At 41.2% G+C, this 17495-nt stretch overlaps 1 long non-coding RNA gene across 3 annotated transcripts; it reads left to right on the top strand.

The window, feature by feature from the left end:
• The first annotated feature begins 235 nt into the window (after nt 1-235).
• LOC136992850 (uncharacterized) lies at nt 236-13712 on the top strand. 3 transcript variants are annotated; one of them, XR_010885290.1, is made up of 8 exons: nt 2687-2765; nt 3128-3173; nt 7763-7975; nt 9211-9394; nt 9646-9944; nt 10080-10451; nt 11309-11387; nt 13207-13712. It is a non-coding gene; the product is annotated as an uncharacterized lncRNA (long non-coding RNA). The 3 variants fall into 3 exon arrangements; XR_010885289.1 differs by having other exon boundaries at nt 9646-10451; XR_010885291.1 differs by lacking the exons at nt 2687-2765; nt 3128-3173 and adding an exon at nt 236-287 and having other exon boundaries at nt 9646-10451.
• The last annotated feature ends 3783 nt before the right edge of the window (nt 13713-17495 follow it).

Here is a 17495-nt window from a genome sequence, read left to right on the forward strand (position 1 = left end):
GAAGAGAGACAGCACACAAAGATTTACTTCTGAGTGCTACAAAATATTGAACTAAAAATAACATTAAAGATGAAATTTGCAATGAATCTCAAGCTGCTAAATTCCCAAAGGCTGGGTCTGCCAAAGGCTCTGTTGGTTTCCTCTGTTCTTTTCTGTCTTTATTTAAATATTTTATACAGTTGTCTATGTTCATGTGTAGTGCGAACTGTCATTTATATTTCAGTCCACTCTAAAATGGATCTTAGACTCTCTCAAGCTGTGCACTGCAGTGAGTTTTGAACTGAGAGGTAAGTTGAAGTGGTAAGGATAAATGAAGACTGATATTTAATGTAGTTTTTGTGTACTTATATTTTGCTGTCATGTATTTTGCCTTAAAACTGATTTGTAATTTCTTGGGTTTTGTGACATTATGATAAGATGCGATGTGAGTATGGTTTCCATTTAGCAAATACATTGATGTATTTTGGAGTCGGAGTGGCTGACTGTGGGAATTCTGTATTCTGACCTTAGGGTTTAATGTTTAGCAATAACAACATGCAAGTTTAGATCTGCAGCCTCTAATGCTCCTCCCTGTGCTTTGGACTTGCCAAGGTAAACTTTTTAAAACAAGCCAGGCTTAAGCTTATTTCAGATGCAGCACTGTGACAGGCCCACGAGGTGCTGAATATCCTCCAGTGCCTGTGGTTTCAGGCTTGAATACGGGCACCCGTCACCGAAAGGGCGCTGGGGCAGCACCTGGGGCCGGCGGGGCGCCTGGCCCGGGGGAGGAAGCAGGGGGCCCGCTCGCGTCCGCCCCGAGGCAGGCTGCAGCGAGGGTGGGGGCTGCGGCGCGGGGGAAGCGCCCAAATTGCTCCCTGTGGGTGGGAGGCAGTGAGCAGGGCTGGAGGGGGCACGGCGGGCAGAGCCGAGGCCCGGCCGGCGCCGCGGCGGAGAGCTGCCACCGGCCGGCCTTGGGAGCATCCCGGCACTGATGCGGGCCACTAGCTGCTGGGTTAGACCAGAAACGCTGAGGTGCGTTCAGGTTGCATGCATTCTGCATGGCTTTTGCACCAGTAGCAGGAAGAACAAAATCTGTAGTGTTGGACTCCATCTCCTCAGCTCTTATAAAAGAGAGAAGAGTTAAGAAATCGTGCTGTTTTCTTGCTTCTGAACAGTAAGTCATACAGAATAAAAATTTAAAATAATAGTGATTATATTAGGAAGTCTAAGAAGCTTTTACTACTTGGGAGCTTTGACTATTAAAGAATTGATAAATTGCCATTGAAATACAAGCAGCTCTGCAATATGATAGATCAAAGTTCACTTTTTTCCCCTAATGCGGAGTTAAGATGAGCAGACTTATTTTTTGCCCATCTTCTTTGCAGATCAAAAACATTCCTTTCTTTTTATTTGAGTGATCAATTTACTAGAAGAGCCCAATATATATGTTGTGACTGTAGTAAAATTCTAATTCACAAGCCTTTAAGTAGTAATACAGCGTGTTGGCATTATGCAGACCTCAATGCGTCTCCGCACTGCTGTCCAAAGTAGGTAGTATGTCTCTTCCACATAATACAGATGCACAGGTAATTAATTATATTTCATAAAGCAATATTTCTTTAACATTTTGACCACATTAGTGAAAAGTTAACTCTCTTAAATAGTGTTTCTACACCGAGTTAGCAGAAAGAGTTCAGCATGCCATGTTTTAGTGGACTGTATTCCACAGAAAGTAATCAAATGGCTAAAATGTAAATCTTGGAAAGACACTTTAAACTCATGGCTTTTTAGAAGTGTATTAATTGCATGTCAATGTAGGTGTAAGAGTTTGTCATTTTTGTATGGGCTTCTTTATGTATTAAATACCTGTTATTATTTTATAAAGATGTCTAAATCCATTCTGTGATAATTTATATCTTCTACAAACCTTTTAAATAACACTAAAATATGTAGTGAGCACACAACCTTAAGGGCAGGAAATGTTAGCATATCCTCCAGAAAATATTTCTAAAATGTGTGATTTTTAAACCCCCTAACTTACAAATAAATAACTTATTAAAATCTGTAGCTTGTAACAAGGTCTTGTACATCTGGATCATTGGGTAAATACAGTCTGCCACTATAGCTGGAGGAGAGAGAGACATTTCCACTTTTAAGACCAGTTCCATAAAGAAAATCTTGATGTTGGTGTCCACAATTTGGCTGCTGATTTTAGGTCAGCCACAGCATGTATACACTGTCACAGTACCCTATGCTCAAAGAGGAAAAAAACCCACACACGCAGCTCTATGTTCAATCTTGCAAAATGTAATGCAATCTAGTGCTGATCCAGCAAGACACTTAAGCACATACTTAGTTTTAAGGTTATCTAAGTTAAATATATACTTTGCTGCATGATGCAGGATCAAATGCATGGGGTGTATAATGTGTAAAGCTAAATTGTGTGGGAATATATCTCTATCTATCTATGTATAGAAAGATAGATAAATAGATAAATAAGGAAGCCTTCAATTTCAGTTCAAGAAATGTTTACCTTTGCACTATTTTGTTGCACATCACTCCTTCAGCAGTCTACCATAGTTTGCGTCTGGCCATGTGATTTTCCTTTATGTAGCAGCTCTCTTTGGAACTTAAAGATTTTCAGTCTCTGAGCCTGGTTTGGCTCATCTTGACATCAGTGACAGAAATCCCAATTTTCCTTTCAAAGGGCAGGATTGGACCCGTTAACATTTATTCCAGCCTTGCAGAAGGACATATTGCTTATTTTTTGGATAAAGTGCACCCCGGTAAGATGAACATTGCACAGTAAGTCAGTGGCACACAGAGTCACAGTACTAAGGATCCCTTACTCTCACTCCCTTGCTTTGTACTGTACTTTTGATAACATGTATCTGCATTCCCATAGCAATAATATTCTGGCATGCGGTAATGCAATAGTTTTGAAATATGCTTTCCATGTGAAGTGTGCAAACATAAAGTCTGTATATGTGCAGTATACATGGATAGAAGAATTCATATTACAATATGTAGCTACAAGCATAATAAATGGAAATTGATGAAAAGGGAATCTTTCTACTGCTGGGATTTTAAAGAATTAGACAAATGTGCATAGTTTAAATAAGGCAGAATATTCCGCTTGTTGTCACAGAAAGAGCGATGAACATGTATCAGAAGGGAAAATCAGCTGCCACTTGGTAAGTACCCTATGATTTTTCTTGACTGCTGCCATTTGGGCCCTACCAAGTCCAGTACTTACTGTGCAAATCAGGCATGCTAGATCCTTTTTTGTTTTTCTGTCTTGAAAGGACAATATTTCTTAAAAAAATTAAAACTATAGCAATATATTGCTATCTCTTAAGACATATTTTTATTAATTCATTTGATTTGCAAGAGGGACCTAAATCTGAATAATTGTGAAGTTAATTCTTGCTCCAGTCTTTTTTCCTGAAGGCAGAAGAGACTCCCAGAAAAGTGACATTGTATGCTATTTTTATCTTTTTTTATAGAGATTCTTTGCATAATAGGATATTAAGTGAAGCAAGTTCTTGTAGTCCATGTCTTTCTGCTAGTTGTTTTTAATTATTATTATTTTAGCAGTAGTATTGGAAGTCCCTCTGTAAGGCTATGCACAAAGAGATCATTAAAAGATAGCATTCTGGAGATGATGCTCTATCTAACTGAAATCAGCAGGATATAGGAGCTACGTCCTGTATGATGAATAACAAAAGAAAGGGTAGTTTACATTCTTTGATACATTTCTGCTCGATTAACCCCCAGTGGGATTTTACCCCTCCAGTCACATTCTTTTGTTCCTCTAATCTTCTTTTGTATTTGTTCACTGACCCCAAGCATGTATTTGACTTGTGACCCTATTTCTGTTAATAAAATACAGGCCATCTGACCAGCATTCACACCAATGAACTACAAGGTGATGATTACCTCATTGTAAATGCTGGGAGTTAGCAGCACGCCGCGGTGCAGGGCCGGTGGTTGGGTGGGCAGAAGATAACCAGCGAGGGCGGCAGCAGCATTGCCGAACTGTGATTTCAAGAGCAAACTAAAGATAATAAACTCCTTCAAAATACAGAATGCTATCCATACACGAACTGCATATCTCCTTATGTATTGTTCAGCTATTAATTAGTTGATAATGTTTAGGGGATTATGGCATGACAAAAAACAATTATAGCTATAATGTGGAAATCTTTGGTATCTGTATGGGTGGTAGCTTATAAAATCAAAATTACCCTATTTACATTTTCAGTTATCAATTATAATTATATGCCTCATGAAAAAATACATCAGCACTCACTGGTAATAATTTCAATATAGTGTTTTGAGGCTAAATTAACACTGCAAAAGATAGGTGAGCTCTTTCTAAGCAAAGTATTATTTGTTTTTAAAGCACTAGCAGAAATGTTGATTTTTTTAGAAGAAAATGCGTGGTAATGAACTTATTAAGGCTTTCACCAAATCCGTAAACCATGAAATCTTATGAAAAACACTGTTAATTGTATGTTACATGAGAAATCATACCAAAGCCATTTATCAGATATGTAATCTGTGGCTCTGTTTTGTGACAGGAAGCCATTATTTCCACTGAAAAAACAAATCCGTTAAATTTGAACTATTAGATTACAGCGGGGTTAAGGCTGCTTCTGTGCTGTAGAGTCACATCAGGGTCAGAGCCCAGTTTCAGAGATGTACTGCAAGAGCTTCATATCTGATTAAGACAAAAAACTGATAAAAATGTAATGCAGACTAACAATATGGAATTATCTGATGCAGTTTGGGGGGATAGGGGCAGGGGGTATAACTTCATTCACTTTATTTGCATATGTTTGTTCTTTCCACTGAAATCAATCTCTTTGAAGGAAGCAAGAAAACTTTAGAGAAAGAAAATATTTTTAATGTTGGTAAGAGAACACAGACGAAAACCTTTAGTAAACATTTCTTTTCCAGTGTTGATTATAATTCTGTCTAATGTTTATTTTCATAATTTTCTTTGATCCAAACACAAATAACAATAAAGTTAACGCCATTGCTTTGAACTAATAGGACTATACTGTGGCCAAATTTAGAGGAAATTTTTTAAGTGGCTTTTCATTTTACTTAACAGATTGAGAGGGTGGATGTTTGCATAACTCGCACCCTCTCTCATGTAGGAATGTTTCGATGGCTAACGGCAGTTTGCTGATTGTAGGCCTCTTGCTGCCTTTACTGAAAAGGCGGAGGGCTGCGAATGGCTGGGCACATCCTCGAGAGCGCCGGCGGCTCCCGCGGGGACGTCCCAGCTCACGCTCGCCCCGTTGCGTCAGGAAGGCGCCGCGGCTCGCGCTGGTTGGCGGCGGCTCCGCGGCGGCTCTTGGCGCTGCCTGGTAAACCCGGGCCGTGGCGGGTCTCTCTGCCCGCACGGCGTTTCCCACCCCAGCGCACGCACCGGACGGCTCGCAGGGAGGCAGGTTTGCGCGGGGCAGTCCTGCACCCTCCGGGCTCTCCCCACCGGGCGAAACGACCGGCCGAAAAGGCCACGTCACCACGTCGTGCTTCTGGAGCAGCACCAAGCAGCCAGAGCACGGGTTACATCTTCACACTTCTTCTGTCAGAAATCTGACAAACAGCTGTGTACTACAGGCTTAGACACAATTACATTCCTAATATAAGTATTATAGGATAGTAAAATGTGTACTACGGTATTTACCAAAGTACTTGGAAATAGGTCTGACTTGCTGGAGATGTTTTAGTCTGCAGCCAAATCACAGATATGCTCAGGAGACCAAAACCACAGGGTTGTCTCAGTTTGGGTCTCAGAAAGTTGCCCTCCTGTGTGCCTGGCAGCACCTGCCGGGAACCTGGTCGGGAGTCCGTAAACGGGACGGGAAGCGTTTATGGCAAACTCCGGTTACAGCTGGCATGTGTTCTAGCCATTGTTTAGCCCTCCAACATGCAAAAAGCCTCTCTGAAATTGGTGAAAACTATGAATAAGGGCCACAGTGTCCAACCTTCATCAATCAACTGCGGAAGAGCCATACTCTGAATGAACTCACTGCTTGCTTAAGTTTTTGGGGACATGATACAAAACCATGAGAGATTCTCAGGTTTTCTAAGACCTTTCTTTTTGTGCTCTCCCATTACGTTCCCATGTTTGTCCCACTGCTTAGCCTAGCTGAACAAGGGCATCCGGTCTAATGATTGATTACCTCTGTGAGCCGGTCCAAATTTCATTCTTAAATCAGCCAGCATGTGGTTGATGACAGGGACAAAGCCAACCCTCATCACTCCCTAAGCAAATCATCTTCCTCTTTATTGTACACTTTCAACCAAATTATGATTTCACCATTTAAATAAATGTCAAAATTTCCACTGGCTTCAGACGGAGTGGGATTTGGCTATTGACTTCTATGTGAGGACAGACTGTTAAAGGCCTTATATTTAAATCGGGAGATGTGTAAGTGCTTCAGGGGGTTGTAAAAATATAAATGAATACAAATAACATGGGTTCAAGTATTGCTAAATAGCATCAGTAGAAAATGGACATGTATAAGACTCAGTTAGGACTAATCCCAGTGACTGAGGTTGACTTGTATGTGAGCAAGAATGAAAAGATTGGATTCTGGACTGAATTGTGTAGAACAGTTTTTACTGAAACTTTTTTTACTTATAAAAATGCCAAATAGAGAAGAGTTGTGAATTTCTGCATTTTGTTCTGATGGGAATAGAACACGTCTGGTCCTGGAGGAGGGAGTCCCCAGAAAAAGCTGCTGCCTTAGTGTAGGAGAGTCCTTCCCTTTAAAAGAAACCCATCACAACTACAGACACCAACGGCCTCCGTTTTCTTTTTAACACTATGAAAATAGGAATATCACAACTGATACTGCAAATAATTACTGTGCAGTCCACCTTCACATAAATATACTTAGGAATACGGGACTGGAAAGCACCACCCGTACCTGAGCCTTGAGGCTCTGTTTCCTATATTGCCGGCAGCCGCGGCATCGGTACAGCATGCAGAACAGGCCTGCGGGAACGGCCACTGTCCATGTCGCGCGGAGCAAAGCGAGACAAGTAACCGAGCCAGGGAATATCCCGCCTGGATGGAGGAGTGGGGATGAGAGCGCTTTCAGAACTCCTGAGCGTTACACTATTACCTAAGCAATACAAAATTATGGTAGGTGTTTTATACAGTGGTCGCCAGGGTTTGAAAGGGGTGTGGGGGGGGGGGAGGGCGAAAGGGAAGTATTTTAAGGAAACTGAGCAAATCTACAATTCACTGTTTAATTATTGTCTGTTTCAGAATATTTTTAAAGGTAAAAAATACACAGCAGTGCCCTCTTGCTGGAAAAAGCTCTCTTTATTTCTTGTTACTGAAGCCCCTGATGTAGCAGGTATAACGGGAGTCCCACACGTTCCCTAGTCCCCGGGACTGCCCAGCCTGCTGGCTAGCTCACAGCTGAGCACAGACCTGCGCTCGGCTTTCTGCCCTCCTCCTTTTCTGAGTTAATATTTCTACTCTGCGTTTCTGCAAAGATGAGCTGGAATAAGTGTAAAGAGGTGTAGCGACATCTGCCTGAGTCTGCAGAAGCCTGAAACAAGAGGTGTACTGCTCGAAAGCAAAAGACGATGGCCTGTGTCGTGCTGAAAACTCACTGTGTTACAGCTTAAAATAAATGGGGTTCCAAGTAAAAATAAACAATGCATGGCTTACTGCAGAGATGGCTCCATTGATGGTTTTTATATATATGTATTCAATGAAAAGAGGCGTTTTGAAGTTGCTGTGTTTCAGAGGCTTTCCCCCGGTGGTCCAGGCGCTGCCCCGCGGCGGGTGCAAGACGCTCGTGGTGCCGCGGCCGCGGGTGCAGCCGGTGTCCTTGCCTCGCTGCCTCGCTGCAGAGTTCGTCCGTCTTGAAAAGGCCTCTTAAAAACGGCTCCCCGGCAGGATGAGGAATGCGCTGGGCTCTCCGCAGCTGCGGACTGAAACCTGGGTCGTGCCTCAAAGGTACGGCGTTAGTGTCCCACACTAATTCCTCTGCCCTTATCTCCAGTAATTCTCGATCCTGCTTCTGGTTTGTTTCCTTCTGCTCAGCAGGGGGTGTTTTTGATCTTTTTCTTTGTTGCTATTAATTTCCTCTTAACTAGTATCTACTATATTCACACAGCATCCACTACCAAGCTATTAAAACAGTTTTCAAGTATATTTAAACCCTCCCCCATTCTAAAATAGTAATAAAGGGCTTTTGCTAAATAAATACATAAAGCAGCTCTCAGATCATGCAACAAGGAAACCAAATATAGAGCTAAAGTTCCCAGAACTTGGGAGGACAAAGGAGCAGTTTACTGAAGAGCCTTTTCCTCACACTCAGCGCTCTGATAGTCCTTAGAGGAAATAATAAATCATTCTCTTTCTTGCTCTTCTCTAGGTTTCTTTTGTTGTTTATCATAAAAAAAAAAAAAAAAAAAAAAAAAGCATAGGTCCTACTTACAAGGCAGCTTCCCTGGTGTTGCTCGTAGTCCAACCAATGGAGAAGAGTGTGTGTACAGGAAAGGGAGATGAACAATTCATCCTGGAAAGGAATTAAAAACAAAAGTGAAAGTTCTTTGTAAGAAGAAGAGTGGTGGAGATTATAGCTGCATGCTTTCACTAATGACTTTGCAAACATTTAGTGAGAGATAACTTGAAATCTAGTTGCACTTTATTTAATATTCAGATAAGGACCATTCACCTGCTGTTAAGCTACAACATCTACAATCATTCTTTGAATACTGATAATTATATGAAGCAGACTCCCCTAGAGGCTGGTAGTCTAGTCTGGATTCACCTGGAATACAAAGATGAATAATATTGCATAGTACATGCACCCAAGTAGTTGCAATTTATAGAAATGTCCATTTATGCTCTTGAAAAAAAAGATGTATATTTCCCTAGGGGTATGGTATATGGTGATAAAAACCTATGTGTGGGACTGCTTGCACTGTAACTCCTAGTGTGCCTGTTGTTGATTAATTAATAAACAAATAAATCGTTATGATTAGCCAGATATCTCACTATGGTCATAAAAGAGAAAATGTTAAAAAAGAATTTTGTGTGGCTCGCCGTAAGGAGGGGTTACTCAGACACGAGTGAAAGGAGTACTGGAAGTGGCGTCCGGGTGGCTCAGCCTGGGGATGTACATATATTTTTAAAAGCTGAACAGCATTATGAATCTGCTCCTTCCTTCCTCCTTCTCCCCTCAGGTGCCTTGTCCTTGCTCTCCCCTCTCGTTTGCTGATGGCTGGTAACACCTTACCTCCGGCGGGGAAGCAACCGGGAAGCTCGCTCCTTCCTCGCAAGGCTGAGGGTATAATTAGAACAACACACCTGCTCAGTCCTCCAGTGGCTCGCTGAGTCTACAGCCATGTCAGAATCCATGCTGTGAGGGTAATTTGATCATCTCACTTACTTTTTTCATATACTTTATATGAATAAACCACCAGAACAAGCCTCCGTTGAGTTGATTCAGTTTAATCTCACAAATTTGTGTCAACTCTTTGTTGCTGGAAGAATTTTATCATTTGATCTCATGGTTACACTTTAGTAGACTTTAGTACATATTTTATTTCACTCTCCAGAATATAAAATTCCATTTTGTGTCAAAATCATCTTTTTATTATTATCTATTTATATTTCAGTGATACTTACAGGCTTCAACTGAGATCAGGGTCTCGTTGAACCAGACAATACAGAAACATGCAGTAAAAGGATTCTCATCCCAGAAGCCTGATAACCTGATAAGCTGGGAGACAGGAAATATTGTTCCCATTTTACAGATGGGAAACCCAAGCTCTGAGTGTCTTTCTACATGACACAATGCAGCATCATGCAAAGATATTTAAGAGAGAGATCAGAAGAAGCTGCAGAGTCCAGAATCTATGTGAAATAAGGGTGAATTTAGACCCTAGTCTATTGGCAAGCGTCAACAGAAGTCCAGGTAAGTTACAGATGTACGCTGGTACCATTCACACACGGTGCACCCCTGGGCTCCCTCGCTGGTCTCTCTACTTGCTTCCCCACATCTCCACCCTTTGGAGGCAGAAGTCACCATTTTCTGATGTTGCCTTCTTAGGCTTGGAAGAGGTAGTCTACTGCTGCTTCCGCCAGTGCTTGCACAAAATGATCTCCGGTCCTGTGATGCCACAGCAGTGTCAAACTTCTCTGGCTGCAGCAGCTTCCAGGCTCAGCAGATATACAGCAAGGATCTGGTAGGTTCTGCTTCCTCACATTCAGCAGATAACGTCATCTTTTTGTCCTTGATCAGAGCCTGGAGTCTCCTGCAGCAGAATACTTTTTCTTATTTAATCTGCTCCTCCCAGAAGACCTTGTAAAATCCTGGGGAAACAGTAGCCAACAGAGGGTATTCACTCAAGACCAAGCAGCAGAGCAGCACTTTGGTATTCCCTGACGACATAAGGGAAATTCCAGGAACCAAGCAGAAATGGTGAGTTCATGGTCTTCCTTTCAGAGATGAATAAAGACAGGAGGGGCAATTGCAGGGAAGGGGGTGGCAGGCAACAGTTTGCAGAGGTAAGTGCTTGTGTCCCCTAAAAAACTGCAGAGTCCTGCAAGCTTTTGCAGACCAGCCTGCTGAATCAGGTTTGCAAAACTCTGTGAGCTGAACTCTTTGCCATCCTGACTGCTCCACTACACCACTGCCTAGTGACTAAAAACCAGTTCAGACTAATTGTTAAGGATCAGATAACAGGAAAATATTTCTATTTGACAGTCCACTATTTTTCAGTTGTTCCTCTGTTACATATCTAAGTAAACATTTGTTCCACTTATCATTTCTGAGCAAAAGACATGAATCATTTGACTAGTAAAACCACAACGACAGCTGTTGCTTATTAGAAACAGTCATCTTGTTCAAGGGCCTGCTATGGAAGGGTTCTTCAGGAAACTGTTTTTGCTTTTAGTGTTTTACAGTGCAATGAAAATAAAGTTGCAGGAATTAGGGCATTTTTATTATACTTATTACTTTTATTTCACTTATGTGATTGGCAAAACACACAGACATGCACTCACACACAGAGTAATCATTGGAGCTGCACTAGAAGCCCCCAAGTAACAGGAAAATACTCGTTTAGGAATACTACTAATACTATAATACTTATCTTCTTTGACTTTGAGAAGTTTGTATGTCTTCCTATAACACAGGTCAAGTGAAACTGGATCTAAGGGTCCCTTTGCAAATAGGTTATAATATTTTGCGTCTGGGATTTTGGTGTTGGATGCAATATTTGTAACCATTAATATGCATATCCCACAAATATTTTTCACCATTCATGGTTTCTCCAGGTCTCAGGAACAAATTAATCCTGGGTTCATACAATCCCTGGCAGCCGATCATCAGCGGTCACTACTACGTTACTTTCAGGTAAAGCTTCCCCAGCCCGTGCTGAAAGAAAAAACAGATCAGCTTTAAAAGCATGATTAGGGTAGAAGAACCAGGGAGGGCAATGCTACCTAACTGGAATAAGATACTTTTTAAAAGAGTGGAAACAAAATAGAGAAGAAAAGCTGGGTGACAAAGAATTCAAGAACAAACAGGTGAAACTGAGGCAGGTTAGGCACAGAGAATTTTTCCTTTCTAGGATGCTGGTACAAATGTGTTGCAGAGCATAAGGGCCAAAAATCTGGTTGTTTCTGTGACCCGTATGAAACAAAATTGTATTAAGCAGAAGCCTTAACGGCTAGGCGTTTTATCAGACAAACTCACTGGAACGGTATGCCCTGTATGATGCCCTTATTGTCAGCTTTGAAGGGAGAAGCCAAAGACTAAATGAGCATAGAGACTGCGCCGGTCCCAGCAGAGCCGGGGGAGGGACGCCGGCAGGGCAAGGCAGAGATGCTACCCCAGTGTCTGCTCTGCAGTTAAGCAGGAGCACGTGTGCCTTTGCGGCTGTTGCTTGAATACCTTTCAAAAACACTAAATTCACTTGCAAGCATTGAAGAAGAAAGAGTAAAAATAGAAAACCGTGAATTGCTGGATGATGGCAAAACAAAACGAAAGCAGGACAGAAAACCAGTGGGGAGAAGCACATAACTGAGGAGGCAAAGCTTTGGTTTATTAGTTAGAAATCTGCAAAACTGTCACCCATTCACTAATAGTATTCAGCTAGTTTTCTAAAGATCATATCCTGCCCTTCATTCACCCTCACAGCCGTCACAGATGGGAGTCAGCACTTTGCTGCAGCTGGATATTTATAAGTCATTTGTTCTGTGTAACATGCCTGTTCTGACTAATCTTAGTCAAGTAAGTAGTCCATCCTCATGTGTCAGCCCACCGAAGTCAAATGTGCTATTAGCATAAGTGATGATTACTTATCTGTGCGAGGTCCGGTGGGGTTGGGTCTTTCAGCATCAGTATACTTGACATGGCAGTCTTTCTATTATAATTTAATAAAATAGGGCCCAATTCAGTTCAGAGGTGCCTTGGGGAATAAGCTGGACTTAGACTGGCACTTAGGCCTTTGACTGGACCTCTGCAAACTGTGAATTTCATTGAGTGAATACTAATTACTCAGAGCGCTTTTATTAAATTATAAACTCAGTTCTTCACTGTTGCTTGAAGCATGGTGCCACTGCAAGTGCTTGAGTATGGTAATGCAAATCTTAGCACACTCAGAAGAAAAACCTGATAAGGCTGTTTTTCTTGGTAAAAATAGGGATTGCAGAAATGTCATTAATACATATATAGCACAGAGACCTTGCACAGGTCAATGGGTAAACTTCACTCTACAAAAATACTATGCATTAAAAATGGACAGTGTAAGGTAGTGGAATGAACTGCATCTCACAGCTGCACTGAAACGGAAATCTCTCAGTCAGGTGGGTGGAAAAGGCCTAATCCCAAACTCTGTGAAGTCAGTGGAAATCGTTCCATTGATTTTGATGAGCTCTGAATTGGGCCCTTCCTGAACAAGCGTGCTTAGGCACCCGTGACACATCTGAGCCTTGGATGACTGTGTACAGTAACGCACTTGGAATAACGTCTGTAAAATGAATCAGTTACCTGTAATCAGCTACTTGGTGCACGAAGGAATCAATCAGTTCATTTTCTGTGCCAAGGAGGAGCTCCTAATTGCTGCATGGGTAAATCAGCGAAAGACATCGCTCATGCTAAGCACATGATTTTAAAGCGTTACTTGTATTTCTAACAGCTGATTATCTCCCTCTGTTTATATTTTTCATAGCTTTTTCTTCTTCACCTGATTTCTGAGCAGCTACTAGCCGCAGAGTGGCTCCCGTATGCTGAACCCTCAGTCTAAAATCCTATGGACTCTCATACTGTTTTCATCTTTCCTGAGTGCTGCAGCACTTACTTTGCAACTTTTGTGACTACCTCCTTAATTCATAGTTTTCCCGATTCCCCGAATGTATTGGGCATAGGAAAAATGTGGATGATAATTTCCTAATCAACTAGCTCCTATCTCTGCTCTTTGTTAAACACAACCTGCTATAGTTACAGAGTGCATGCTATGTGAGTCAAAAAAGCTTTAAAAAAATACAGTATTAATAGATGTTTGAAAAAGCCTCAATCAGTAGTGCAAAAAAAAATTGCCCAGCTGTTAAATCCAGAAGGTTTAGCACTGCAGAACATGAATTATGGAGTCATTCTAATATTTCATCCATACCTTTGCTTGCTGTGCCTATTAAAACAATTTGCTGTCGATATATCTATTTCACTTTCATCTTTCCAAACAGGTGTCTGTGAAAAAAAATATTATTAATTATTATATAAAATTTTTGCCAGTATATATATATATTAAAAGCAAATATGCAGTCGGTACTATAAAATCACGTGTATAAAGTGCATTTTACACAGTGCATCACTCAGACTTTTGTTATAAAAGCAGATTGAAAAACTGAAATCTGCATATTAATTGGCAAGAAGCTAAATTAACAATAAAGAATTTTCATTGGCAATATTAATGAAACACTACTATAAAAACTTTTTTTTATATTTGTCTGGACAACACGAGGTTTTTTTGTGTTAGACTTAAAATCAAGTTCAGGTACTTTTAGGGTTTTGATCCCTTTTTTTTCTAATGCCCTAATACAGCCCAAGACTTAAGAACATGCCTAACTTCAGCCTGCTGTAAAATTAAACACCTTCAGAAATAACTTGCTTAATCAGTTTTTAAAAGATTTCAAAATCTTTACATGTCAACCATTATGTTTAAAATAAGCATTATTTATTTGCTAGCCTTCCAAGGACTTGATTTTTCTTCATTTTCTTATTAGTGTGGCAGTTAGCCAGTAGAAGTCCTCCCGCTGGAGTAGCACAGAAAAATTCATTTGATTCCATTGGATAGTAGTTGATTTCATTATCATATTACAGAAAATAAAGATTACAATTCCAAATTATTTTGCCTGCAGTCCACACACTAACCATGTAAATGGCAATATGTGGAAAACTTGACTACAGCATAAAAAAATTAACTTCCTGCAAGGATTTTCTTGAATTGGTTTCAAAAGAATCCTCTGTTTGGCATCTTTCCTGTACTAAGTTTCTGGAGGTAACTGCATTATGCATATGTATAACATGCAAAACGAAACATTCACTGGACTCTTTCTTTCTGCTACCATATGTGACTGTAATACATTGTTTGTGCTTTAAAGAGTTGCCTGAAAGCAAAACTCTATACAAGTACAAGGTTATATAGGCATGCATTATAAGATAACCATTAATGGAAAGTGAAATACCATTCTCTTTCACTTGCTGTTGAGTGACAAAGGTCCTATCTAATGATAATTTGAATATTCTGCCAACAGTTGATGATATCCTTCCCTTGCCTAAATAAATAAATAAATAAATAAATAAATAAATTCTTCCATCTCCCAGAGCAAATGCCCTGTAAGTCTATAGAAGACAAATTAGGAATGCGTTATTCTCAATGAAAAAAGTCTCCGTGAGAGCTATAATTTTATTTTTTTTAGTGCACAGAATAACATAAATCAAAAGAAGCAATAGTCTACCTTGTGTTTTGACTACTTTGACCCTCTTCAACCCCTGCCAATTTTTATCTCATTTTTGTTTAACTTTGTACATCAGAGTTTAATTTTAAACCTGGTCCTGAAGACAGTGATGTATAGGGTACATCAAGTATAGCTTAAATTACCCTCTCCCCAGTGATTTGAAGTTGAGGGGAGGGTCTTACTCCGCAGCAGGGTGGGAAAGAGAAATGGTCAGATGTTGCCCTTTGAACCTGACCACCCTCAGCTACAGAAACATTTATGCCAGAACATCATTTATTGATTTTATTATATTTTAGGCTATCTTAAAACTGTTGGTGAAGTTTGCTGTATATTAATTTCTGACATGTGCATATAAAAACAGAAATACGGGTTGAGCAAAAACTATAAATATAGACAACACTGCCCAATAAACTTGCATCCTTTCACTTAGAGGTTTCTATTTCAGCTGATCGCTCCTAGCAGCCTGTCTCTGAAAATAAATGTTACCCCTCTGATAAGCTAACCAATTTTAAGATTAAAGCTGCATTTGAGGATTAAAGTTTTGCTTATTTGATTATTTGGGGGTCTTGTAGCACAGAAGATAAATATTAATAAAATGTTAAAGTCCAATTCCGCTCACTTTACTCATGTGAGCAGTTTAAACAATGAGACGGAACAATTTATGCAGGATTTGGCCCCAGCCCTCAGCACTGACTGCTCTGTTTTCTCAGTCCACTAAGAGCAAGTCTCCCGTGAAATGTTACATGTTCTCATGTAGCTCACGAACCCGCCGCTGCCGCCGAAAACTCACCCTGACGGGGAGCTCTGAAAACTCGCCAGCCAATTATAGCCCACAGAGCTATGTGTGTGTTTTTATCGAGGAGACTAAAAACCACAAGAAGCGCTCTACAAGAGACCACAAAATGGGTTTGGCACCTGTGTCTCCTCGGAGCCGAAGTTTCGGCGCGCGGTTATCACATGGCCTGCTGACCCCGCGAGAGCGGCGCTGACCTTGTCTTACACGCAGAAGTCTATTGCTACGACTCCCCCGAGAGCGCAAACCAGCTGCAAACTGCTGCAATGATTAACCCTTATGTGCTGTAGATGTAACATCAAGTCATGGTAATAAAGCTTTCACTGCATAACAGATCTCTTGCTTTGTAAATTGTTGCTCTTATCAGCTGCACTCTAGGATGTTATCCCCTTGCTGTGAAGCATGACTGCTGTGTTGTTCACTGGAAAGGCTACTAGATCTATAAAGTCTGTGATATTTATTCGGGTGCTTTGGAGAATAACACAGGGAGCACGTTTTGTTTAAAGTGAAAATGCAGTGTGTGTTTACGTCAGAAAAAAAAACCCAAAATAACATGAAATGCTCATACATATGAAACATAGTATATTAATTAAAATCCAGAATGCCTATAGCAAATTTGAATCCAGGAACAGCAGATTTGCTCTAAGATAGGTGCATTGTTCCATTGAGTCCAGAATCCTGTTTGTGGAAGTAATTTATACCTAATGTTTTGTAAAAATGCAAACCCTTCAAGCCTGTAATGTACCTGGGCAATTACAGCGTTCAGTTCTGTGGCTGGAAACACAAGGCTTGTAGCAATCAGCACTTCCCCCCCGCCCAAACATGAGCTGTATACCTCTGATTTTAGCATGCATCGCTTCAAATTTTAGACATAATTCTATGCTTTCATATTTGCCTGCAAGTCAAAGGGAGCTTTGAGTGTGTATCAGCCTATAATCAAAACTACAGGCCTGTGACTAGGGCCCTGGCTGCCTCCGAGATGCGATGCCTCTTATCTCAGCGGGCTTCCCACCCTCCGCCCCTTCCCTCGCCAAATCTACGGCCACATCGAGGCTGTGAAAGAAAAGGTGACCTTAATGTAAGCCATGGTAGGATATGATGCTATCTGCTTTCGTCTGAAAAGAGCCAGAAACTGCATCTCTGTGAGATGGCAGCTCCCGTGCGCGTCGCAAGGGCTGTTGCTTCCCAAAGTCACGATTCCCGATGGTTTGTCCAACGTCCCACTGGTCGAGCCCCGGGAGACATCCGTGTGCCGCGGTGGGAGGGACCCCACGGCGCATCCGGCCTCTGCGGCACGCTCCCGACTGTAGCAAAGCTCTCCAGCCAGGTATACTTTTGTGAAAGAAATAAATTAAAATATTTGCTGATTGCTTACGCCACCAGCTTCTGCTTCCAGCAGACATTATTCCGTGCGTCACTGTCTCTTACTGGAAACGGGGGGCTTGGTTTGCTGGGGGTTGGCTGGGACCCACTGACTCCGCATGCGCGCTTACGGAGCTGGGCGTAACTCCATTGAAGTCGATGCAGTCAATGCCAGGATTTACTTTAGCCTTGCGGTCTTAAAGGTATCAAGTTTGTGTCTATAGGGATCTTTGTGCTTTTAATATGGAACACTTCTCAAAAGATAAAACCAACTTCCAGGTTCAGGAATTTACAAAGAAAAAACTCTTTGGTATTAATAGTGGAAAAATAAATTAAACTTAAGGAAAC

The sequence above is a fragment of the Apteryx mantelli genome, chromosome 10 (genome assembly GCF_036417845.1).
Source record: "Apteryx mantelli isolate bAptMan1 chromosome 10, bAptMan1.hap1, whole genome shotgun sequence".
Classification (NCBI taxonomy): domain Eukaryota; kingdom Metazoa; phylum Chordata; class Aves; order Apterygiformes; family Apterygidae; genus Apteryx; species Apteryx mantelli.